The sequence below is a fragment of the Pan troglodytes genome, chromosome 4, assembly GCF_028858775.2.
Source record: "Pan troglodytes isolate AG18354 chromosome 4, NHGRI_mPanTro3-v2.0_pri, whole genome shotgun sequence".
In the NCBI taxonomy this organism is placed as follows: domain Eukaryota; kingdom Metazoa; phylum Chordata; class Mammalia; order Primates; family Hominidae; genus Pan; species Pan troglodytes.
The window spans coordinates 162140579-162166719 of NC_072402.2; the positions used below are offsets into that span (position 1 = coordinate 162140579).

Below are 26141 nucleotides of genomic sequence, written 5' to 3' on the forward strand. Positions count from 1 at the left end.
CTCTACTCCATCTCAGGGCTCATCTCTACATCATAGTTTTCCAGGTACAATGCCCACTTAAAATATGTTCATTTTGTTATTAATTCTGAGTTCATATTCTCAAGAGAAGAAAGCTGATAGGCTAAATTCATATTTTGGTGTGATATCAGAACATAATGGCACTGGTCGATCTATTTGTTCTGTTGTTGCCTCTGAGTTACATTTGTTTCTGGTACAATCAGCTTAGGTTGAATATAGAGGACCATGTGGCAAGCATTGCTACCTAAAATTTACCCCCTTCACTAGGTATCTATAGGACGATCATGGACACCTGGCATAACCAATGGGAAAGAGGGGGTTAGGTGAGCAGATGATGGGTGAATATTTTTCTGATATTTATCATGATAAAACTTAATCAGGAATGTCATATTTTAAAATGATAAACTGCATTAAAAGACACAGCACTGCTAGGAATGACAAATGGCAAATGCTTCTTTCAGGGCTCAATTTTTATTTGATACTGAGAGCTTATACTGCCACTCAGATAAGCTCAGTACAGAAAACTTTCAAAATGGAATCCTTTGTAATTCCTGGAAATTCCCTGGGAGGACCTCTGGATGAGGATACTTGACTGTTACCTAAATCTTCTTCCATTTCTACAATTTATTTTCTTAGTTGCATTTCTTTAAGATTTTGTACTACAGAACACTTTAAAGTATAAGCACAGCATTTTTGCTGTACTAGTACAAACTTGACTTTTTTTTTATCTGAAGAGCAGAGATCGAGAAATGTAAGCAGTTTGTAAAAGGTCATCTAACCAAGAAGAGCTATGAATTCAAATACTTGTATTATCAGATCTGTTAGTTTTTCTTAAACCACCCTTCTTCTATCCAAAGCTAAATTTAAAAATATTCTAAATAATTGGACACACCTATTATTCAATTTGTTTGGAAACAAAGTGAACTAACCGAATACTCTGATTTCTGAAAATATTTTATATATCAACTCTTTGGGTAGTTAATTTTCAATATTGAGGAAACAGTAAGCTATATTATAATGAAAACCAAAACTTGTTTGAAATCTTTCTTTGATACATAAGGAACTCCAGTGATACTTTTATGAACATTTTTGCTGTGTTCAGAGTGCTTCTTCTTCCACAATTTTAAATTGAAACCTAATTTCTGATGTGGCAGTATTAAGAGGTAGGGCCTTTAGGAGGTGATTAGATTATGAAGTCTCTGCCCTTATAAAGGGGGCAGTGTCCTTATAAAAGAGGCTTGAGTGAGACCTTTTGCCCTTCCACCATGTGCGAACACAGCTAAAAGGCACTGTCTAGGAGAAGCAGACCCTTACCAGACTCTGAATCTGCTGGTGCTTTGATTTGGACTTTCCAGTCTTCAGAACTGTGAGCAGTAAGTTTTTATTGTTTATAAATTACCAAGTTGATGGTATTTTGCTATAACAGCCAAAATGGACTAAGACAGAAATTGGTACAAAGAAATGGGGGTACTGTATTTGCTGTAAGAAATACCTTAAAATGTGGAGTGGCCTTGGAACTGGTTAATTGGTGGAAGCTGGAGGTACATACTAGAAAAAGCCTACATCATCATGAATGGAGCATTAAGGGCGATTTGGGTGAGGGCTCAGAAGAGAGCTATAGAGAAACTCTCAGTCTTCTTAAGAGATTGCCTGAGTGGTAATGATCAGAATGTTGGTAGGCATATGGATAGGGAAGACTATTCTGGTGAAGTTTCAGCTGCAACCAAGGAACATGTTATTGGAAACTGAAGGAAAGGCCATCCTTTTTATAAAGTGGCAAAGAACTTGGTTGAATCATGTTAGTGCTCTAGCGCTTTGCGGAAGTGATGAAATTGGATAGTTAGCAGAATAAATATCTAAGCAAGGTATTGAGAGGTTGAGGGTATGGCATGGTCTCTCTTGACTATTTACAGTAAAAGGGAAGAAGAGAGAACAAATTAAAAGTGGAATTTATAATGAAAAGGAATCTGTATTTAAGATTTGAAAAATTCTTAGCCTGACCATGTTGTAAAGTATGAAAAAGGGAGTTTCAGAGAGAACACCAAGGACCTGGCCAAGCAAACCTTGCGAGCAACTCTTGATTAAGGAGATTTGTATGAATAGAAAGAATCTAGGTGCTGCTCCTCAGAAAAAATAAAGAATGACCCTGGGCCAGGCATGGTGGCTCACACCTTTAATTCCAGCACTTTGGGAGGCTGAGGCAGGCAGATCACTTGAGGCCAGGAGTTCAAGACCAGCCTGGCCAACATGGTAAACCCTGTCTCTACTAAAAATACAAAAAATTAGCCAGGTGTGGTGGCACATGCCTGTGGTCCCAGCTACTCATGAGGCTGAAGTGTGAGAATCACTTGAACCTGGGATGCAGAGGTTACAGAGAGCCAAGATTGTGAATTGTGCTACTGCATTCCAGCCTGGGCTACAGAGTGAGACTCTGTCTCAAAAAACAAAAACAAACAAACAAACAAACAAAAAACAAAAACCAGAATGACCCTGAAGGCATTTCAGAGAGCTTCAGGACTACCTTTCCCATCACAGGCCCAGAATTCCAGGGTCTTCAGAGGCAGAGTGATTTGAAGGGTCTTACCCCCATCTGTGACTCCAGCAGGCAGAAGTTCACTTCCAGCTGCCCCTCCAGAGGGCACATGTAATTTACCTTGATAGTGTTTGAAAGGTGCTATTTCTGTTGGCATGCAGAGTACACAAGCTCTAGGCACATAATTATCTCCACTTAGGTTTCAAATAATACTCCAGAGAGACTTGAAGCTTAAGAATAATCTCTGACTTGATGTCAACCTTCCAAACAAACTGGGGTGGTAAATGGGCCCTCAAGTCTCCTGGCAGCCATGTCCCCATGGTTTTTCTGGGCACAGCTCATGCAGCAGCTCTGATAACATGGAAGTCACACTCCTGCATCTCTCCCAGGCAGGAGTTGCACACTGGTAGCTCTACTGGTCTCTTGTGTTGGGAATATCCTTCCCTCCACTGTTCTCCTGGGCCTGTTGTTTGCCCTGTTGGATTTTGGACTTTCATGAGACCAGGTACCTCTTGCTTTCTTACTATTTCTCACTTTTGAAATGGGAATGTCTATTTATGTCTGCTTCACCATTGTATTTTAGAAACATATCACTTGTTTGATTTCTCAAGCTCACAGCTGGGAAGAAATTTGCTTCAGAATGAATCACAACCTTAAGTTTCACTCATATCTTATTTAGATGATATTTAGATGCATCTTTGGACTTAGACTTTAAAGTTGATGCTGGAATAAGATAAGACTTTTGGAGTATTTGAATGAAGTAAATGTATTTTGCAAATAAGAAGGAAGTTAACTTTGGGGGACCAGGGACAGAATGCTGTGATTTTAATGCTTATCCCCTAAAATTTATAGATTAACACTTAATCCTCAAGTGACAGTATTAATAAATTAAGCTTTTAAGAGGTGATTAGGTCAGGAGGGCTCTTCCCTCCTGAATATGATTTCTGCCCTAATAAAAGAGGATTGAGGGAGACCTTTTGCCCTTCTGCCATGTGAGGTGCTGTTTAGAGCAACTGACTCTCACCAAACACTAAATCTGCTGGTGACTTGATCTTGGACTTCCCAGCCTCCAGAACTGTAAGTAATAAATATCTATTTTTTTGTAAATTACCCAGTCTAAGGAATTTTGTTATAGCACCCCAAACAGTTCTAAGACAATCTTTGAATCCAGAAAACTGGATTCAGTCTATGCATAACCCAGAAGCAGTTTTTGTTTTCAGTGAATACTTAAATACTTAAGTTTTCTTACTTGTCGTTCATCCTTTTTGCATACAAGTGAAGTGCAGAAATTTTCACTTGCATAGCCCCTGTATATCTGTTCAACTAGCTTGTTCTTAAGGATCACATAGGGGACAAAATGAAAGAATATAGAAGTGTGTGCTATCAGCTGTGCAAGTTTTCACTTTCCTAATTCTGGAATCTGCAGTAGGTTCCATGGGTCCCTGGAAAAGTTCTTGGCCACATCTAAGTCAGTAAATTGCTTCAGTAGGTTACACCCTTCTTTGTTGGCTTTCCATTTTTATGTCTCAAAGACAAGAGGTATATATTAATTTAAAAAATTGTACTAGCACTGTCCAAAGTAATATAATGTGGGCCACAAATGCATTTGTCGATTTTCTAGTAGCTACATTTCAAAAATAAATCCAATTAAATTAAAGATTAAGATAATTTTTAAAATATATTTTATTTGCCTAGTGTTCAAAAACATTTTCATTTCAAATAAAATCAATATGACATGATTAATGAAATATTTTATATTCCTTTCCTTCATACTAAGTCATTGAAATCCATGTGTATTTTACTGTTATAACACTGTTCAGTTTGAACTTGCCCCATTTCACATTCCCAAATACCACATGTGGCTCCTGGCGACCATATTGGATGCTGCGGGTCTAAACTCTCACTTCTAATCATTTTCTGAGGCAAAGGAGTAGGAATGATTTTGCTATGACCAATTAATACATTATAGAAAAACTTTACAGTGATCATTTTCACATACTGTAGTTTTATATGTTAAGATATGTGGAAATCTTTTATGTAAATGCATATTACTAAATTATGACAGGAAATGAAAAAAATTGACATAGGGACTAAAGTAAGTAGAGGTATATTCATAAGATAATACCAAATTATCCAAATGATATTATAAACAAACACAACTATATAAATATAGCCCTTATATTATTAATTGAAAAAAAAGATGACATCTGTATTTTCCGTAGTAAATATTTCTGAGAATAAAACAAAAATAATCTTAACTGAAAATAATTTATAAAATGGTTTTTAAGTGGCAATTCCATCTGTGTATATTAATTATTTTTGTGCTGACATATGTCTTATTCTAATTCCACATATGTCTAATACTCATTCTAGTATTACTGTACTATTCATAATTTGAAATATTAACTAAATGTATGCATTTACTATAATAACCGCTTAAAGTGAAAAAAAGCAGTATGCAGGATAGTTTATGTAATATGATCTAAGTTTTATAAAAAGTCTATGTAAACATGCATGAAGAAATCCAGAAACATATATCATGTTATTAGCAACTGTTTTCTCTTGGTATTAGAATGGGAAGGCCAAAAAAGAAATAACACCACTTTTCTTGTTGTGTTTAACATATTTTTAGTGAGAAATTTATGGGAGATTTTTACATTTTTGTTTTCATATCTTTCCAGTTAAATAAAAATCTAAAAGGAAAGCTATCTAAAGTAGATACTTATTTGTGTCTTTATTTATGTTGCCATCATACATGTCATTTTGGTGCTCTGTCCTGTCTTTCCAAGGCTATCGAAAATTCAAACAGATGCTACGAGTGTTCTAGACTATTTAGATAGTCCAAATAGGGGAAAATGTAAACATTTATTCACAGAAGGCACTAAATAATGTAATAATCACATAACATTTTCATTTCTGACAAGCTTCTGAAGATCTAGGAACTACTAAAATGACAGTTAATAATAATTCAGTATTTGATGTGTTCAACCAGAGTAGATTCACTCTCCCTCTCAGAGACTAGAGCCCTTGATTTTCTGGAGAAGCAAATGGTTTATGGTTGTTTAAAATTATTGGGACTATTATATTCATTTATTGATAAAGAATATGTTCATGATGGTTTTTTTTTTGGTCTTTAAAAAGTAAGTTTAGTAAGCAAGGGTGATTTTTAAAAATTAAAAATAAAACTCTTTAGAGGCCAAGTGTTAACAGGATTGGTGGAAATAACCATCTATACTATAAAAGAGAGTGGAAACCCAGCAAAATCAAGATCACAGGAGCATTTAACTGTTTTTTCCCTGAGTATCTGCTAATCTAAGTAAACCGAGCTTTGAGGTTTGTTGCTCCGCTGGGCAGAAGGAGGAAAGTCAAAGTCAGTGTCTGCCATCTGGGGCTGGGAACCCCATGGGAAACCAAACCCACATTAAATAGGGACCACAAAATACCACGCCCTCAGGAAGAGAGGAAGGACTCATGATTCCCATTGTCAGAAATGGGGATGAAGGTGGAGGGAAAGTCTCCATGTACCGTCTAGAGAAGAAGAAAAAGGAAAACAAGTAAACAAAGCAATCTTGAGTTGTGGCTATGGGCTGTAAATTATTATAACATCTTTGTCTTTTACTCTCAATGAATTAGTGGCCCTTATGGGGCTTGAGACAGAAAAGTAATAAGATCTGAATTAAGTTCTAGAAGTATCCCCTGGGCTGCTGTGTGGGAGATGGTCTATAGGAGGAAGGGTGGATGCAAAGAGGCCAGTTAGTTCACTGGTGCAATAACTTATCAAGAAGATGTCCAGACCACAATGACAAGTAGAAATGATAAAAAGAGTCATGCCTAGACAATTTTCACAGGTACAACATTTTGGATTTTCTGACTATGAATATGGAATGTGAGCAAAAGGAGTCTGACACCAAAGTAGTTGAAAACACATACACCCTTCAATCCAGCAATTTCACTCAAAAGTATATTTGTTAGAACTATTCCTACTTATGTCAGCAAGGAGATCTGTACAAGAATATACTATTAAACATTGTTTATTATTGTTCATTTTGTTCCCATTACCAGAGGAATAAACAAAATACAATATTTTACAATCATGTAATACTATTCAACAATTAAAGTGAAATAAATCTATGTCCATTAACATGGCTAATCTCAAAAATAAAATGGAAAAAATTAATAAGTACAGTATAACACTCTTTATGTAAAGAATAAAATCCAAATTTAATATTATACATTGAATAGAAATATATACATTTTAGGAAACACACAGAAACTTGAATTAGACAGACATGCATAGCTTCGTGGAAGCAATAATTTTTTGGCAATGAAGACAATTAAGAAAATCAAGATGAGTATCTTGGCATTTGTTACAATAATCTACATTTCTCTATATTTTCTAAAAAGATTCATTACATTTATCAAAGTCTTGGAAAAAAAGCTGTTTCAAAGAGAATTCTAACCAATAAAATTGCAAGTCACTTGACGGCATGGATATAATTTTATATAGTTAGCTCCCAAGCTTGTAGCTACTCAAATTATGTTGAACAATTTTAGCAAAATTCATCTAGAACCTACTGTGATCAGAGAATCCTCAAAGAACGGGATTCTGACCCCAAGAAACACAATCAGGTTATGTTTCTTGTTTTTCTTAAAATAGATACATTCCTCAAATGGGATAAGTAAAATTGTAGGCAAAGTATGGGAGATGTGTGTTTATTCTGAATGGGGGCAATTTTTGATGGGGAAAAAATCCATATAATATTAACTTAGAAATGTATTACGTTGTTAGAATAAAAACAGAGGTTGCCAATTCCACAGAATCATAGAAAGAAAGCCATATTTCAAGTGAGTAAATTCAGTAAGTAAAGCAGCAAACTCTTCAGAACTGAATCTCAAACCTAAAAAAAAGTGTATTCTGTGTTTTTTTTCCGAAAAGCTAGTTGAGTTGCAGCACCTGAATTTTATATGTCATTCTTAAGCCTTAAAATCGTCGATGTTAAGCCTATCTTAATTAAACATGACGTAAAATGTTAAATAACATATGTATGAATATTTTATGTGTGAAAACATTTTGAAAGCTCTGCTATGCCACACAAATCTAAGGTACCCAGTTTTATAAACACAGATAGATATATGAATCTAAGAACAATAATAAAAGCTATTTTAATGCTCACTTACTTAGGGTCATGCATAATAGAAATTAAACTATTAAACTACCTCTGTGCATTACATTATTAAATTATTACTTCAGACCTAAGAGATTGTAAGTACTAACATGAATGCTGCATTACAGATAATTAGCATGAAGTTTAGGGAGAATAAATGACTAGCTCAGTTAGTAAGTGATTCTCTGAAGTTCTGTAACCCAGTTACTGGAACCTCTGTAGTTACTGAGTAGGGTATTTGTGGTCCTTTCTATGGACGGCAGGATAACCTGATGGTTAAAATTTGGGGGGACCTGGGTTCGAACTCTAGCTCAATGACTTACCATCTTAATTGCCTCAAAGGTGTTAAATTCTTAAGCTTTATGTTTCTTATTTATGAAATTATTGATTATACTACAACAGACATGTATGTTGTATGAATAGTGTGAGAATTAAAGTAATGCCTAGGTTTAAAATAGTTCCTAGTGTCTAGTAAACATGCGTTCAATTTCTGTTATTACATATTTTTAAACATTATTATCAAGTAGCTATGGAGTTAATGTTCAGCCTCAGGTTAACAAATTAATTGAATAACAGTTAACAGACAAGAACAAATAAGGAAACTTCCCGTAATCTCAGATTATTCTGTCATGAATAGTTTTGTCATCATTTGGGATAAAGCCCTTTCTTAAAACATTCAACATGTTAAAAATCATATTCAAAATCTAAGTACTAATACTATTCTAGTATTAAGCATAGATTAAATTTTGATTGTTGTAACTATCTTTTGTGAATATTGAGAAATGATCACAATAGCATTTTTGTTCATGTGTTTAATCATTCATGGCATTCCATTTGAAGGCCAACAATATTAGAATGTGAAAACTGATGATTTAATTTTTATTAGTTCTCATTTCTTTCTTTTCTTCCTTGTATTATCTTACTTACCTTATCTAATCTTAAAACCTCACAGTTTTTTAGAGAGATACTCTGAGAAAATTCACAGAATTTATCATGTCATGAAGAAAATAGCATATTTGTAAGATATACTATTCTGCTGTTTTATTTGATCAAAAGTAAATCTTACTGATGATTATCACCGTGTGCAAAAATAATTTTGTGAAGTATTATATTTCTGTTGGCTTCCTTTCTCATATTCAAGTGATAAAATTGATTTCCAAATATCCTTTCACAAATCCCTAAAACAATAGCCAGTTTACACTTGAAATGCACATGATCTCGCTCTGTTTCTCTCTCTGTCTTTCCTTAATGCCTTCACCTATCCATTAAGTACACATATAATTAGGCCTTAATTGTATTTTCTATATCAATTTCTCTTTCGCTATTTCTTAAAGGAATTCTCTGTGAAACTAGACTACATATACATTTCTGTCTTCTCGAAATGGCCACAAATTTGGAAAAACTACAATCTACTCACTTTTCCTTAAATATGTAAATAGTCAGCATAGTCTAAAATCACCATTGTCTCTAGTAAAATACTCTTGTTCAAATTAAAAGCTAAACTTTTCATAAGTTCAAGCAGCAGCATGCTCTTCTATGAATTTAATTCACTTTGCACTAAAAACCTCTCATATAAGCAAGCAGGCCACATCATGACCTGATTACGAAAGTCAAATCTTAATGCCCCTTGGAAGAAATTATCTCATGAAAATAAGACTTGAAAGGATGAAAATAACCAAGCTCTTTTAGCTTGATCTCTGAGCTCTTTTAGGTTGATGGTTACCTGATCTCTCATTAATTCCTTAGTGTTCAAGCCCTCACCGCTATCTTCCGTTAAAGTAAAATTGCTGAAAAACAAACAATAAAAACACATTGTATTTATAATAGAAGAATTCTATCAAAACTGATCATGATTTTTAAAAATGCCATTAGGGAGAAAATACAGCACACTAGATGGAAATATGGACTCTGACATTTAATAGACATGGATAAATACCCCATCTACTAATTTAATAGGTCTCTTGTATCCCAATCTAATTCAAGATCCAACTCTAGTGCTTTCTTATCCATGAAGCTCTCATACAGAACACTACAGACCAACTTCTTCCCCAAATAAGTTTTTCTCTTTTCATTTTTATTTCATACATAATATTCATCTCTATAGGATATATAATTATATATATAATTTAAGTTTAGGCTTCCCATCTAGACTATGAGAAACTTGATGAAAATGGGGTGATATTCCCCACAGTGGTGCCTGGCACAGTGCCTTGCACAAAGGTTGTATTCATAAATATTTCCTTCTCATATTGCTAAAAAACAGCCATCTAGGTTCAAGATAGAAGATTAAAATTTTGATCTCATAAGTTTATGAGCAGCAGAACAAAATGTAAGTTTTTAATCAAAAACAATTTTAACATATGTTTTCATGATTGCTAAAAACAGTATTTAAATCACATTCAAAAATAAGCAAGTTTACCACAAAAGCAAATAAATGAAACAGAGGAAGGAAAAGGAGATGAATTTTACTTAAGAGCTACATTAATCAACATAGGAGTGGTTATTTGATCTAGATCAAATAATCCTAACTATGTGTGTTTAATTTTAAGACCCAATCTATTTCTACCCAAGACTTTAGATGTGTAAGTTATCTTTCTTTTGTCTCCAGGTAGAAAGAAAAAAAGAAGTGCTATTTTCAGGCAGAGAAATGTACAATTTTAAAAATGGTCTAGCATTTTCAAATTATTTATACCTTACCAACTTATATTGCTTGTGCCAGATGTACAGATTCTACATCTGAATAATAAAACCATGTGTCCTTGTCTGTGAAGCTGGAATTTTACTTCAGCAGTAGGAATTTGAGACCATTAGTGACTACTCCAAATGTACTTGCACATTTCAAACAAATTCACAAGCTAGAATATTCTGTTCTCCCTCCTGCCCAGGGATTTGTACCTGCTACTTCTTCAGCCTGGATGCTTCTTCCTTACTCAGTCCACAACACGTACCTGCCTTTTGCCTCAGCAACATTTATTTATTTTTCAGCTCCCTTTAAATCTCACTTAATCAGAATAAAACCTTCCTCAATTTCCTCTATTCCTAGGCCAGCATCATTTATGATGAACTCTCCTAGTGATTGCTTCTGATTTGGAATTCTTATCTAGTTGTTAAATGTGGGGGTCACTGTGTGACAATTTCATTTACTCCTTGCCTCCTCTATTAGACTGAAAGCTAGAGAGGTGATGATGAGTCATAGATGCTTTTATTCACAGTGTCAGATACACAGTAAGGTAGGTACCCTTATTAAATAATAAACTGGAATTATTTACTTGAAAATATCAATTCATTTTTAAAGTGCTGTGCAGCCTCTTCACTTCAGTGTGGCATGAATACCAAATTATATTATATATTAAATTATGTTAATAGAATTTTTAAAAATTGTCTACAGCAATGATTTATTTAATGCATTTGGTCTTTTTTCACTTATTCACCTCAGATTATGTTGTGCTCTTCACAAACCACCTATTATCAGGATGATGGAGTCTCGCTCTGTCACCCAGGCTGGAGTGACGTGACACGATCTCGGCTCACTGCAAACTTCGCCTCCTGGGTTCAAGCAATTCTCCTGCCTCAGCCTCCCGAGTAGCTGGGACTACAAGCGCGAGCCACTATACCCAGCTAATTTTTGTATTTTTAGTAGAGACGGGGTTTCTCCATGTTGGTGGGGTTGGTCTCTTAACTCCTGACCTCAAGTGATCCAACCACATCGGCCCCCCAAAGTGCTGAGATTACAGGCGTGAGCCACCGCACCCAGCCCAGATAAATGTATTCTTATTTCTTCCACTCTTCTCAAAACTATCTACGTTTTTGCCCAAAGCTTCCAATAGACCTTTCTCTCCCGCTATTTTTAACACTGATTTTATCGAGGCCAGTCTCTTTAGGAGTCAAGAGCTTGTAGACACTGTCCCTGTTTCAGTTGGTCACCGAAAATACTCAGTCCCCTCAACACCCCTCTTCCTCATTTAGCCAGATTCTGCTTATTTTAAACATTCAACTTCCATCCCTCCTTCCCGCTGACTACCCACCACACTCTGTTCATTCGCTTCAACTCTCAATTGCTATTGTACTTTTATGCTGTTCCACACGATTTACCAGTTACTCATAAGATGTCTTGTATTATTAATGGATATTTTACACATTCTGGCTTGCATCCCCCAACTAAAACACAAGCTTGCAGTGTCAGGAATTGTACAAAAACATTTCTGTATCCCAAGGCAGTTCCAAACACGTCATGGCCAGAGTCCAGATCTCCATCAGGGCTGATCGCTATTCACCTATCAAGTCTTGGTTCCAAACACATTCGTGAAGCCTTCGTCCTCTCTCAGTACCTGGCGCATACCGGTATTATGGTCATTTCAGCCCGTTATGTTGTCATCTTTTTCTGCTTTTCTTTTGTCTACCCACTAGGAGCAGAGCCTGATGAGATAAAGGATTATGTATCTTATCACTACTATATCCTTAGTATTTAGCACAATGCCTAGTGGAGGATAGGGGCTCGCTATGTATTTGCTAAATGAATAAGTCAATAATCTTGGTCTCCTTTCATTTATGCAGGCATAAGATATTTTTCCTTTATAAGAAGATTCAGAAAATCTGGATAAATTTTGAAAAAATTATCTGCTTAGATCTTTAAAACATAGGTAAAACCAAGTAAAATTTCTTATTGACATTTCGTTCTGTGTACAGAGAGTAATATAGTGGTTAAATAGACTTGAGCTTTGCAATCAAACATGTCTGCGTTCTGATTCTGCATGACCTTGAGGAAGTTCCATAGCCTTCATAAGTCTCAGTGACCTCATAAAAAAGTGAGAATTGACTGACTACCTCACAGTGTTGTTGTAACAATTAAGTAGTGTAATGCATGTAGAACTCCTGGCAAATTGACTAGCACAGAATGAGCCTTCAGATCATTTTAATCAATTATTCTTTATTAAGGCAATTTAATAGGAGAAAAGACTAAATGTTATTTCTTGTGCTTCACAGATGTATTCCAGATGAATATACATTTTAAAATAGACAAAGAATAAACACAGACAAGTAGAATACCTTTGATTACACAGCTACAAAAATCTGACCACCTTGAAATACTGTCAGGGTTAGCAGACTTCCTCTGTAAGGCCAAATAGTAAAAGTTTCAGGCTCTGTGAACTATATGATCTCTGCCACAACTACTGAACTCTGTCATCATAGCATAAAAGTAACCATAGACAACACATACACAAATGAGCATAGCTATGACCCAATGAAACATTATTTACTAAAACAGGTAGTGGGCTAGATTTGCCAATTATTGTACTATATGGATACACTTTCTCTCACAAGAGAATTCTACCATAGGTAATAATTTTATATTTGTATATTTGTGCAATGATGCCAAAACGTAAATGAACAGAAATGTTTAAAAAACATGATGTTTTTTAAACATTGTTAAAAAACAAGACCAAAGCATAATGTTTAAGAAATGTGAATGTATATTTCCATCTTTAAAGGCATTTGAATACAGTACATGAAATTCGAAACCTCAGTTGTGAATTCGCTATTTACCAATGACAAGGTTTAAGTTCTTCAGTGGCCATGAGTAAGTTAAGTTTGTCATCACTTTTTGCCCTGGTGTAGTATTTTCCAAATAGTAAATGCTCAATTCACATGTACATTAAAGTAAATACTAAGAAAACTCTCACATGTAAGTAGACACAATTCTATTCATGTATCTTTGAAATCAACTGGAGACATTATCAATTAATGCAAAGATCCTGGGCTTTCAATCCAAAGAAGCTTACCTCTCTGCTCCAGATGCTCATCTTGCTGGCTGTGTGTCTCCAGGTAAGTTCTGTAATGTGGCAGAAATAATATTTGTCTTAAAGCAATGGTTGTCGGCCAGAGTGCAGTTTTTCCCCCAGGGCACATTTGCAATGTCTGAAGACATTTTCAATTTTTTTTTTTTTTTTTTTTTTGAGACAGAGTCTTGCCCTGTTGCCCAGGCTGCAATGCAAGTGTGCAATCTCGGCTCACTGCAACCTCTGCCTCCCAGGCTCAAGAGATCCTCCCACCTCAGCCTCCTAAGTAACTGGGACTACAGGTGTGCACGACCACACGCAGCTAATTCTTATATTTCTTGTAGAGATGGGCTTTTGTCATTTTGCCCAGGCTGGTCTCCAGCTCCTGGGCTCAAGTGATCTTCCTGCCTCAGCCTCCCAAAGTGCTGGGATTACAGGTGTGAGCCACTGCACTCTGTCTCATTTTCACCATTTGGGATGAGAGACGTTACTGGTTTCTAATAAGTAGAGGCCAGAAATTGTGCTTAATATCTTACAATACCCAGGACAATCCCTACCCTGAAAGAATTATCCAGCCCAAAATGTCAATAGTTCCAAGTTGGGCAAACTCTGCTCTAAGGTTTTTGTGAGGATTAATTCACATAGTGCTCTAAAGGTTTAGCAGAATACTGGGCTCAATAAATCTTAACTGTTAATAAGACTGATTTCTATCGACTGGTAGAAAATATACCTTTATGCAAATTTCGAGTGAACACAAACATGTATAAAAATAAATGAACTCTATTTTTGGGGCTAGAAGCTTATTGAAGCATTTCTTTAGATTAAATAATAAAATTAATACCTAGTCATGTATGTATTGACATCTAGAATCCATATGCTCTTTGTGAGCCTTGAAAGGTTTTGAATGATACTTGACTATTCTGTCATTGCCATGGTAAATGTTTTATCTTGTTGTTAATATCTGACTTATTTAAAATTCATGTGGGAAATTTGAAAGTTCTATTTCCTATCTTGAAAATCAATGACAACTTAATCAATGCTGCTAAAACAAGCCCCAGTTCTTATGTAGTAGAAAAGTAAATAAGCTGGAGAATTAAAAGTGACAGAATCTTCACATCAAGGACAGAGAGCATATTTCTATCTCATTCTTCTATGTCTGCAGCCTGAAATATTCCATCTGCTTGCCTCTTTCCTCAGGGAATTGAAGCACCTTGAAAAGGATAAGAAAACTTCAACATTACAACGATGTTTCATATCATTAGGCTCAAATTAAGTAAATAACAGAATCCTAAGCTGATGACACATCCTGGGTTTGCACTAATCATAATTTGCAATCTCCATCATTGTCATCAGAACCTTTTTGCCTAGCAACATTCCTGCTGCTGCTTCTGTTCCGACCCTCTGGGTGCAACTGAAGGAGGAGGCAGTCAAAAGGAAAAACACAAATATCTCCAAGATGGCACTTACAAAAAGCAACAACAATGACAAAGTATAAATACAAACACACACCTTGAAGTTTATGTTCTTACTCAAATGCAAGCATCAACAATGGCCTACTGTCAGTAAGTTAAATGGCTGTGGCTGTTTCAGTCTCCCATTACATGAAGGTATGCAAACTCATGCTAATACGTATCAGTTGGTACCAAATGAGTGAGTGAGTCAGGAGTGATGAGTGAAGTGTGAGGGAAATTGCACTGTTCCTGTACCATCTAAAAGGGTAATGGATATTCAATTCTGCTTGTTTTTGGTCACTGCATATGAGTGCAGAGTGGTTAAGTCTTCCAATTTTTTTCTAAGACAGAAATCTGGAAAGGTTGACATAATTCCATCAAGGAATGAGATTGAAATAAATATATAAACAATTAAAAAGTAGTGTAAAATAGTACAACCACTCTGGAAAATTGGCATTTTCTAATGAAGTTAAATGTACACCTACCATAGGACAATTCTACTTCTAGATATTTACCTTAGATAAATGGAAACATATGTCTATGAAAATGATTTATATAAAATGTCACAGCAGCTGTTTTATCATAATAGCCCCAAACTGGAAACAACTACCACTTCTCTTCCAGCCATTATTCAGATGGCATGCTTCCCCACGCTTTGATTACTCTCCTTTGAATATTTTTCCATTTGTCTGCCTTCCATTCATAATGTAAGATTTTCAGTGTTGTTAGACAGTACAGAGCACAGTGAAGCTGGTCTCTGCTTTATATTACTTTCCATATTTTCACAGATGTAGTCAAAGAAAATGCTAGGTATTTTGTTACATGTTTTCATTGATTTATGTTTTTTAATAGATTCATATTGAACATAGTTACTTAAATGGTTCAAACACTTACATATCTGCCTCTAATTATCTGCCTTTTTTATTCTATTCCTGTATAAAAACATAACTTGTTCTCTTACCCTTTTGCTCAAATGGCATATTGCGATTCATTTTAATCTTGTTTGATTTGATTTACCCATTTCTGTAAGCTATTTAACTTTACTGAAATGCTCTCTGGTTGTGAGAGGCAATTTTATTTGGAACACCAGCATTGTAACTATCTCCATCCTGATGGGCATATACTATTTGCTAGGTGCATTTATGTTAGTTATCCCACGTCATCCATACAATGGGTAGATGGCCTTTTCCAAATTATAGTTTTATAGATGAGGAAGTTGAGGTTTAGAATAGTTTAAATCACTTGACTAAAGCTACACATCTGATAAATGGCGAAGCCAGAACTCTCTTCCAAGTGTAACAATTTCAAAATCCATATGCCTAATCATTATGATTTTATTTATCTGTAATTTGAAAATAGTCTCTTCTGATCATTCTAGCCATTGCTAAAATTTATGGTAAGACTTGGGTCAAAGTTCTAATGCTTTAAGAACACAATTCTTGAGTAACACACACACTTGTCACTTAGCTCAAGTAAGATAACAACCCACTAAATTTACAAAAACACATTTCACCCACCCTGTTTCTAAAACCTAGTCCAAAAGGATATAATTAAAGGCTTGAATGAACACACCTGGACTTCAGCATAATGATCATGTTTATTCATAGTTTCCAATCTTGTTCTAGTCAACTCATGTGTGTTTAGCCTAAGACATTTCTCTTGCCTGCACACACTGTCTTATTTCTGAAACCAGATTGCTTCTAAAAATTGATGTATATATTTAATGCAACAGCATTTCTAAGACTGATGTCCCATTGAGGAGCTAGGGTAACCTGTTGTGAATCTTTTGAATGCTAAAGGTTATGTTCCAGTCTATAGTTATCAATATTCTTCTTTCGAAAATGAGAGCTACCTTTTTCTTCTCAACTTTCTTGTGCCTCTCCTGTTGGTCCTTTATTCTCTTTGATTAATTCAATATCAAGTTTTCAATCTCATTGGTAAGTTTTCTCACTTTGGAACTTAGACAACCAAAGCCTGGCCACAAAGCCATTTATTCAGGGCAGAATGTTTCTCCCCAACCACTTTACCTGCATGGTGCCTCAACCACTTCTGTCAAGTGTTTGTTCCACTCTTGAGATGCTATGCTTTTGAAGGGATAAAAAAACGTAGCTTGTTAACCTCAAGCACTTTTTTGTTTTCTTCTTGTAAATGTAAAAACCTTGAAAGATCTTTCGTTTGTCCTTGTGTCCTTATAAACATCAGGTCTTTGAATTTCAGCTTTCCTGAATTTATTTGTAACTCAAAACTTCTATTTGTCTTTGTTCTTTATATGCGTGCTTTAAAAAATCTAAGGTTAATATAGATTTCCTTATTCAACAATGTTTAAGAAAAATAAAACCTAGCATTTTAGAGTATTTATGAATTAGAAATTCTAACTGTCTTACAAACTTACCTAATATAAACCTTGTAAAAATTGTGAACAGTTACCTCCATTTGACAGATACTGAAATTGAGGCTCAGAGACTTTAATTTGCTCAAGTGACATAGCCATAAAAATGCAGAACTAATCCATTTAATTTTAAACCCCATGCTCTTAACTAACATTCTTGACAAAAGCCTCACCTTCTGTCAAGTCCTGTATCCTTTTCTTATCATCTTGCTTTCCATCATTCTTACCGTTGCCACAGAACAATGCCTACCTTTTCTCTCAACATTTAAAATTATTTCTAAAGATTTTAGAATTATATCTTCCTGGGCCGGGTGTGGTGGCTCATGCCTGTAATCCCAGCACTTTGGGAGGCCGAGGCGGGCGGGCCACGAGGTCAGGAGATGGAGACCATTCTGGCTAACACTGTGAAACCCCGTCTCTACTAAAAATACAAAAAATTAGCTGGGCGTGGTGGCGGGCATCTGTAGTCCCAGATTCTCAGAGGCTGAGGCAGGAGAATGGTGTGAACCCGAGAGGCAGAGCTTGCAGTGAGCCGAGATCAGGCCACTGCACTCCAGCCTGGGCGATAGAGCAAGACTCCGTTCCCCCCACCAACAACGTCCCCCCTGCAGAAAAAAAGAATTATATCTTCCTTATTTATCCAGGTCATATTTGTCATAAGGAACAATTCAATCTAGCAGAATGATACTTAATAAATATAGGAAAGTTTATGTAAAATGTAGGATTTACGCATACTTTTACAATTCCTCTACTACATTGATCTGATTTATGTACTTTGGAATAAGTCAGACATATATTACAAAGAAACAGGATACAAGGTGGAATATTATAGTTTACATAAGAGATACATGTTCAAATAAGAGTTGGCAGGAGGGAAGCATGACTTCCCTCAGGGGAGTCATGGAGGAACCAGACTCTTCACTCTGTAGCACGTATCACAGTTTTCTACTAAAACCCGTTACCTTCTTCCCTGTGGTAATAGGATTTTGCTGGATACCTGGTTAGACTACATTTCCCAGGCTCCCTTGCTGTTTTTGGGGGGCACTGCGGGAACTATGTAACAGAGTTTTCTCCAAGGGAATGTAAATAAAAATGAAGTAGCCTCCAAGCTACTTTTTAAAAATCAAATGAGTCTCTTGAACATTCTCTTTTTCCTTCTACTGTCTGGATTTGAATTAGAAGGGCCTGGTAGTATAACAGAGCCAGGAGGTGGTAGGCACCAGGGTCCTTGAATCAATATGGATGAGGTTACCAGTAGACCAGAAACACCAGCCTTGTATTATAAATGATCAAAAGATAACCTTCTATTATGGTAAACCACTGGTATTTGGAGAAAGGAGTCTGTAATGGCAGCTTCTCTTACTTTATAACATACTTTTCAAACATCTAACAAAATATATCTACCACCTTTCACAATTTTGCACCTGGAAGGGTTAGGGAAAAGTGTATCCTGGGGCCTCAGGGAAAAAAAAGAAAAAAGGAAAGAAAAAAATTACAAATGGCTTAACACAATAATTCTGTAGAAGATATAGTCAATGAAAGCACACATGAAGGAGTAATCAGTTCTGCCTAAGAGAGTGTTTAAAAGATTCACAGGGGAGGAAACTTGAAGAATGAAGATATGTTTTCAAAGAAGTTGGAAAATAACATAGGAAGTGAGAACTGCATGAACAAAATTTAGGGATTAAAGAATGAACACTGGCCACTTCATGGGAAATTTAGTTTGGCCGTAACACTTGACACAAAAGAAATGAGAATAGACCCTGGAAGGGGCTCAAGGATGGAAAGTAAAACTAGGCCAGATCTTGAAGCCCTTTGGATACCTTGTGTAGTAGGCAGAATAATGACTTCCCTAAAGATGTAAGTATGATAGGCTACAAGGCAAAGGGAATTAGGGTTGCAGATGGAATTACAGTTGCTAATCAGCTGACCTGAAGACATTAAGATAGGGAGACGATTTTGGATTACTTCAGTGGGCTCAACGTAATCACAAGGGTCTTTAAAAGGGTTAGAGAAAGATGTGACTATGAAAAACCAGAGAGATAGCAACAGGACAGGAGTTGGCCTGATAGTGTTGGCTTTGAACACAGAGGAAGGGGCTACGAACCAAGGCAAGCAGGTGGCCACTAAAAACTGAAAAAGGCAAGGTAACGGGTTCCTGCCAGAGCTCCTGAAGATAATCCAACCCTACTAACATTTTGGTCTTAGCTCAGTGAGATCCAAGTCAGGCTTTTGAGCTACAGAAAATACATTTGTATTCTTTAAGTCACTCAGTTTGTGGTTATTTATCGTAGCAGCAGTAGGAAACTAATACTTCTTGCTAAACCTGATCTTGGAGAACAGATGAATATTGGGATCAGAATTGCCCCCAAGAGGGTCCACCTGGGAGCAGTGTGCAAAATGGGTTAATTGGGCAGGACCAGAAAAAGAAAAATAGTCAGAGACCTATTTTTAACAGATTAGACCTCCAATAAGATGTTGGAAGGCAACTAATGCAGCAGAAGTAAGGAAGCCGAGAGAAAGAATATGCTTTGCAGTGAGAATAAGCTTGTTTTCTGAGTCTGTGCTATCCAGAAAGTTGGGGATTGGGGCGGATGCAATGTATTGTTAAAGCAACGTATTCTGTGAACTTATATAGATATAGGAGAATAATTCCAGTTTCATGATACATTTCAAGATATTATTACAAATATTGAAAACAAAACCAAGGTTGCTTGCTCCTTTTCATATTTCTGAAGCATTTGTAAATCTTGATGCTTTTCCCCTCACATACTCTTTTATGCACAATGCAGATGTAGCCTTACCTGCAAATGCAGGCCTGTGTAAAAGTGACATCTTGTGTTGCTTTGATGCATTGCATTTCTCGTTCTCCCTGTCACGATTCCTCTGTTTTGGAAATTCTTTTACTTTTATTTTGCTAAAGAGCAAAGAGAGACTAAACTAAAATTATTGCAACATAAAGCGTATGACTCATGGTATTAAAAAATTACATTGTTCTCTATGTTATTTATAAATTATACAATAGTGACAGGTAAATCATTCCAATGACAGAATTTATATCTGCCCTTGTACTGGATTGTAAACCTGAGAGAGAAGAGTTTGATTTTTTTAAATTAAATTTAGTAGTTATTATGAAAATGCCTTAGAACAAAAGAAATCCACTGATTTGAAATGTCTAGAAACTAGCCTGTTTTCTACTTTCATGAAATGTTACTTTTCGTGGCTGACTAGGTCCTTGTGGTTTCAGGTGTGAGTATATTATCCTATCTCTTGCTATAAATTCACTTCACTGCTAAGTTTGAGGCCCAATGGCAATTTTATCAAAACTTGCCAATTCATTTTAGGCCACAGAAAGAATACTCACACACTTGAGTAAATAAAAAAGCATGCAAAATTCTGGAAAAATATCTATGTGATCAATAAAATTAATGATGAAGATGTCAATTGTTCCCTTCTTCCCCATGGTTAACAGGCTGGTATCAGAAATACTAGAGACAGAAAATCTTTCCAGCAGGTTAGTAAGGATTAAGGTGGTATGATGCAATCTAGAATAATGGGGAACAAAAAAGAATATATGGTTGAACACGAAAAAGAAAACTAAATGAAAGAAACAGCATGCCATATGACCACCACAGATAGAGAGAGAGAGAGAAGCCCAAAGCTTAAAGCTAAAAGAGAAAGGAAGGTCTGAAATCTCGAATAATAAAACTAGGGGACTGCTGGGAAGAAACACTCTGGAGAAGAAAGAAAAGGTGCCTAGATCAAAGATAGATGAGACAGAATCTTAAACGAAGAGGAATAAATGGTTGTCAAAGGCAGAGAAAAACCACAGAAGCTAGAAGCTGGCTGTTGGAGAACATGATTACAGATCCCACCCTTAGATGGGAATGAGACCGAAGGGTATGAGGGAAGGATATAGTTTCACTTGTACCATTAAACACTAAATTGCAGCTGGTACAAACTCATCATTCACTCAAAGTTTACAGCCCCCCCAAAAATGAAGTGAAATAACAACTGTTAAGATGTGGTGAAGACAAAGTGGTTTGTCAAATCAGACACCTGGGTTTGAAGCTTGGATTTCACTTTTTTTTTTTTAAACTTTGCAAGTTCCCTAACTATTCATCTTGTTTACTCATCTGTAAAGTGAGGACAACTGCACCTTTTTCCTAAAGCTATTGTGAGGGAGAAGTGAGATAAGCAACCCTCCTTGGGCCTAGTTGCCAGTAATCAGTAGATACTAAAACTTCAATTAATAATTGGTTGGGAGATTGACTTTAGCTCTTTCTTGCCTAAGTAAATCATGATACACACACACAAGTGATCAATAAGATAAATAGATTTCTAAAATTGTTTTTGTATTACATGTGGAGATGGGGAAGACAATTACTCCCCTTTCTTGGTAAAAAAAAAAAAAAAAGAATGAATCAAAGATAACAGAGAAGTTTGGGGCAGGCCACTTGTCAAAGGTAGAAGTTTTAATCTCTTTGCATACTGTTTCCCACATTAGCATATAGAAGTTGTGGTGGGAAGAATGTTATAGAGTTGATCTTTGAATAACGCAGGGGTTAGGGGTGCCGACCTCTATGCAGTTGAAAAATCTATGCATAACTTTTAACTCCTCCAAAATTTAACTATTAATAGCCTACTGAGAAAGCAAGAAAAAGGACAGTGGTATTAAGAAAATCAGTATTATTTAAAAAGTCAGAATAGAAAATACATTTACTATTCACTAAGTGGAAGTGGATTATCATAAAGGTCTTCAACCTCATCTTCAACGTTGAGTAGGCTGAAAAGGAGGAGGAAGAGGAGGGGTTGGTCTTGAGGGGTTGGCCTTGCTGTCTCAGGAGTGGCAGCGGGTGAAGAAAACCTGTGTGCAGGTGGACCCACCAAGTTCAAATTTGTGTTGTTCAAGGGTCAGCTATACAGTTGGCTTTGTTTTATCCCCATAAGATCAAGGATAATTTACCTGGGATAAAGTACGGTCTGTGGGCTGCCTGCAACGTTACCCCCCATGATGCCTGTTCAAACTGCAAAGTCCTGGAGTCATACCCAGACTTTCCAAAACACATCTCTAGGAGTGGAGCTCAGTGACCTAATGTTTGTAGCAAGATCCCTGGGTAATTCTGGAGTACCCTAAAGTTTGAGACACTTTGCTAGGAGAGCTTGCAACACCTTCATGTTTACGTGGAAATTATCATCTTTTTTAGTGTGATTAACATACCAAATATTTTCTAGTTGATGAAAAACAATCTTTAATTGCTCAGAAACTTTCCCAAATTATTCAATTGATGGCATCTTCCTTTTCCTGAGCATTATTTTGAAGTTCACTTAGCAATTTTAAGTTTATCAAGCTGCATTCATTGACTTTCTGAAACATGTAATATTTTAGGAGGAGTAGGTTTCAGTGGTGATTGGGTGGTATTTTTTTAAAACAGGGAAGTTGGGTTGACCTTGTGCCACTTGACGATGTATCTCCTAGTGATTCTGATAACTGTACTGCCTCTGTCCTGGCTGAGAACATTGTTTTCAGCAGCCCTTACATCCTATAGCAGCAAACTGGATTTGGGTTCCTGGCACATTTCCTCAACTCATGCAACTATGTAAGTTGGTAGAGGAGGATCTACTTCAGCACAGTCCAAATACCTGTTTAATGTGGCTTACTATGGCACTTCCTATTGGAAATAATGCAACTACTACAGAGCACAGGGCAACCAGGGTGAGTCTATAGATCAGTGGCAAGGCCTACGTGAATGAATTGGGTAAACTGTAATGTGGAAACACAGTCAACAGTAGGAGAATCTGGATAGAGGATCTGTGAAAACTTTATGCAGCATTCAGAAAACTAAAGAGAAGTAAGAAAATAAATTAGAGTTTGTTTTACCAGCTTCAATTTTACAGGCTGCATTAAGATCAATTCAAATAAGTTGGTTAAATGGAAGGAACTAAACACCTACCATGTCTGTAAAATCTCCTACCCATCTCTTAAGCATTTTACTTAATTGTTTCTAATCATTCTAATATCTTTACTCACCACACCCGGCCCAAACAGAGATGATCATTTATTTCTTCAACCCATCACTGTGACTTGTAAATGCCTCCAGTATAACATCTGCTGTGTTATTCTACAACCATGTCTTTAAGTGTTTGTTTAATGCCCTGGATAACGATGACCTACTTAAGACAGAGGCTATGTCTCCTATAGCTTTATACCCTCAGTACTTAGCACAGAGCCTGGCACATGATAGGAGACAAATATATATGTGTTTAATAACTGAAGTTATGGTAAGGGATTGAATATGTTTTTCCAGTCTTTAAGAAGGACCATTTTAGTAAGAAGGTAAAGGCAAGCATACAAATTTCTATGTTGTAAGGTAGAGCAAGGTTAGAGTCATCAGAGATTTCATCTAATTAAGGGGATTTCAAAAGGCTTTGCAGAAAAGATGGTGCTCAAGATAGGACTTAAGGAATTAATAGGTTTTCAACAAATGGAGTGTGTTTGGAGGAAAGTAGCTATTTCAGATAAATGAAACAGCACGAACAAAGATAGGGGCAAAATCTCAGGGAATATTGAGTGAACAAAGCGAAGGCCATCCTGAATAGAATTTATTGTAAGAATGGCAATTAGATTTTATCTCATAGGCCATATCTGACAACTGGTAGAAGCTGCCTGTATTGAAGATCATTCCTGGGCCCAGTCTGAGTTCAGCATGCAAGAATGTCATAATCAAAAAAACTGTGGCAATGGATGCAGGAGAATACTATCTCTGATTTAAGGCCCTCAGAACCCACCATTTCTATGTAAATGGAAGAATCCTAATGTTTTTCCAAACATTTATTTTGGCAGATATTACATTGACTATGTGCCAAACTCCAAACTAGATGCTGAACAAATATAACAGTAGCTAAGGCAATAATGGCACCTAAAAAGATTAAGCTTCCTTAGGAAATACAGTCATTAAATATTTTCACAAATAATTGTATAATTACAATTGTGATGATCATCATGAAGATCAATTATCAGGTGCTATGTCTTTGCAAGGGAGACTGTCCTGATAAAAGGGCCCAAGAAAACTGCCCTGGCAAAGTGATCTGTAAGCTGCTACTGGAAAGATCCCTCTCCCTAGGTGGGATATAGGGAAATCAATGCTCCTTGATATCTGTTGGATGTTTCAAGTTTTGGGAGTCTCACATTTTTCCTTATTAATATAGCATTCTCACAACTAGTTAAAACATCTTAGAGAAGTGAACAAAAGAGGAGTATATTTTCTTAAATTAGTAGTTCTCATACTGTGGGCCCTGGACCAGCAACATCATCCTCACCTGGAAAATTGTTAGGAATGTATATTCTTGGATCTTACATCACACCTACTGAATCAGAAGTTCTAGTGGTGGAACCTAGCAAGATGTGTTTTAGCAGGCCCTCCTGGTGATTCTAATGCACACAAAGGTTTGATAACCACTGCCCTGAACTAAAATGCACACTTTCAAACAGAAGGAGGTTTTCAGGAAAGGGAGAAGTTTCTTTTAAAGAGTTTCTTTCTCAGTAACAAAAAAAAAAATTAGAGATATAAATGAAATTCCTTACTGAACACTTAGAAGGCACAAAGAGTTTGATATCAAGACATTTAGATATTTAGATTTTCTAAGAAGGGACATAACAATTCGTTTGTGTCTGGTGATCCATTTACTTCTTGTAGGATCCTAGGAAATATGAATGGTGTTTAGGAAAAATTGATCGGGACTGCTGTCTGTAAGATGAAACAGGCTTTTTCCAAGCTGTAGTATGTTTGTGTGTGCTCACTTTCACAAAAGTCTCAATGTGGATTAAAGAACAAACATATTTGTAGAACTTCTGTCACAGTGAAACAGAATGAATCACCATAGTGCCCTGGACTGAGCCTCCAAAATGCTTTGGTCAAATGGCAAACTAAGACAAAAAAAAAATTACAAGTATCTTACAATTTACAATTATAAATAGAGGAGACAGTGAAAACTCCTGAAAATATCTTTCCAGCTTGGAAAGCTGTACTTTAGGAAATCTGTACTTTAGGAATGTAGAAAGAGAGAGAGATTTCTGTTTTTACTATGGTACATTGGTCCAATCGAAGGTGCAATTTATGAGTAGAAAACTCTGATGTCTAGAAAATCTGTGAGAGTTGCAATTATTAAAGACATCATGTTACTCATGGATTATCAATGTCATCTAAACCCTTGCTACTCAAAGTAGCATCAGCATCACCAGGAAGCTTGTTAAAAATGTAGAATCTCAGACCCCACCTCACATCCACTAAATCACAATCTGTGGATTACCATGATCTGCCAGTGTATTAGTTCACTCTCAGGCTGCCAATAAAGACATACCTAAGACTGGGTAATTTATAAAAGACAGAGGTTTAATGGACTCACAGTTATACATGGCTGGAGAGGTCCCACAATCATGGTGGAAGATGAAGAAAGAGCAAGGGACGTCTTACGTGACGGCAGGCAGGAGAGAGCGTGTGCAGGGGAACTCCCCTTTATAAAACCATCAGATCTCATGAGATTTATTCACTATCACAAGAACAGCACAGGAAAGACCTGCCCCCATGATTCAATTACTTCCTACCTGGTCCCTCACACAACAGATGAGAATTATGGGAGCTACAATTCAAGATGAGATTTGGGTGGGGACACAGCAAAAACATTATTCAGATGCCCGTTAAAGTTTGAGAAGTACTGATGAACTTACATCATCCAAGTTTCAGAAGTACTGACAGACTTACATCATTCTTGAGTTGACGCCAGATTTCCATCACCTATAGGAAAATT

General features: G+C 36.3%; 1 protein-coding gene and 1 long non-coding RNA gene across 9 annotated transcripts in view; one reads left to right on the top strand and one right to left on the bottom strand.

Annotated features, from left to right (window-relative positions):
* LOC104006628 (uncharacterized) overlaps nt 1–25261 on the bottom strand; it is a 32418-nt gene extending 7157 nt beyond the window's left edge. Inside the window, exons 1-3 of the long non-coding RNA XR_001718138.4 lie at nt 14335–25261; nt 13497–13546; nt 9440–9503 (exon numbers count right to left, since the gene is read on the bottom strand). This is a non-coding gene — a long non-coding RNA (uncharacterized LOC104006628). The remainder of the gene's footprint in view (nt 1–9439; nt 9504–13496; nt 13547–14334) is intronic.
* TENM2 (teneurin transmembrane protein 2) overlaps nt 1–26141 on the top strand; it is a 3953434-nt gene that overhangs the window by 157589 nt on the left and 3769704 nt on the right. The gene's annotated exons all lie outside the window — the stretch shown is intronic.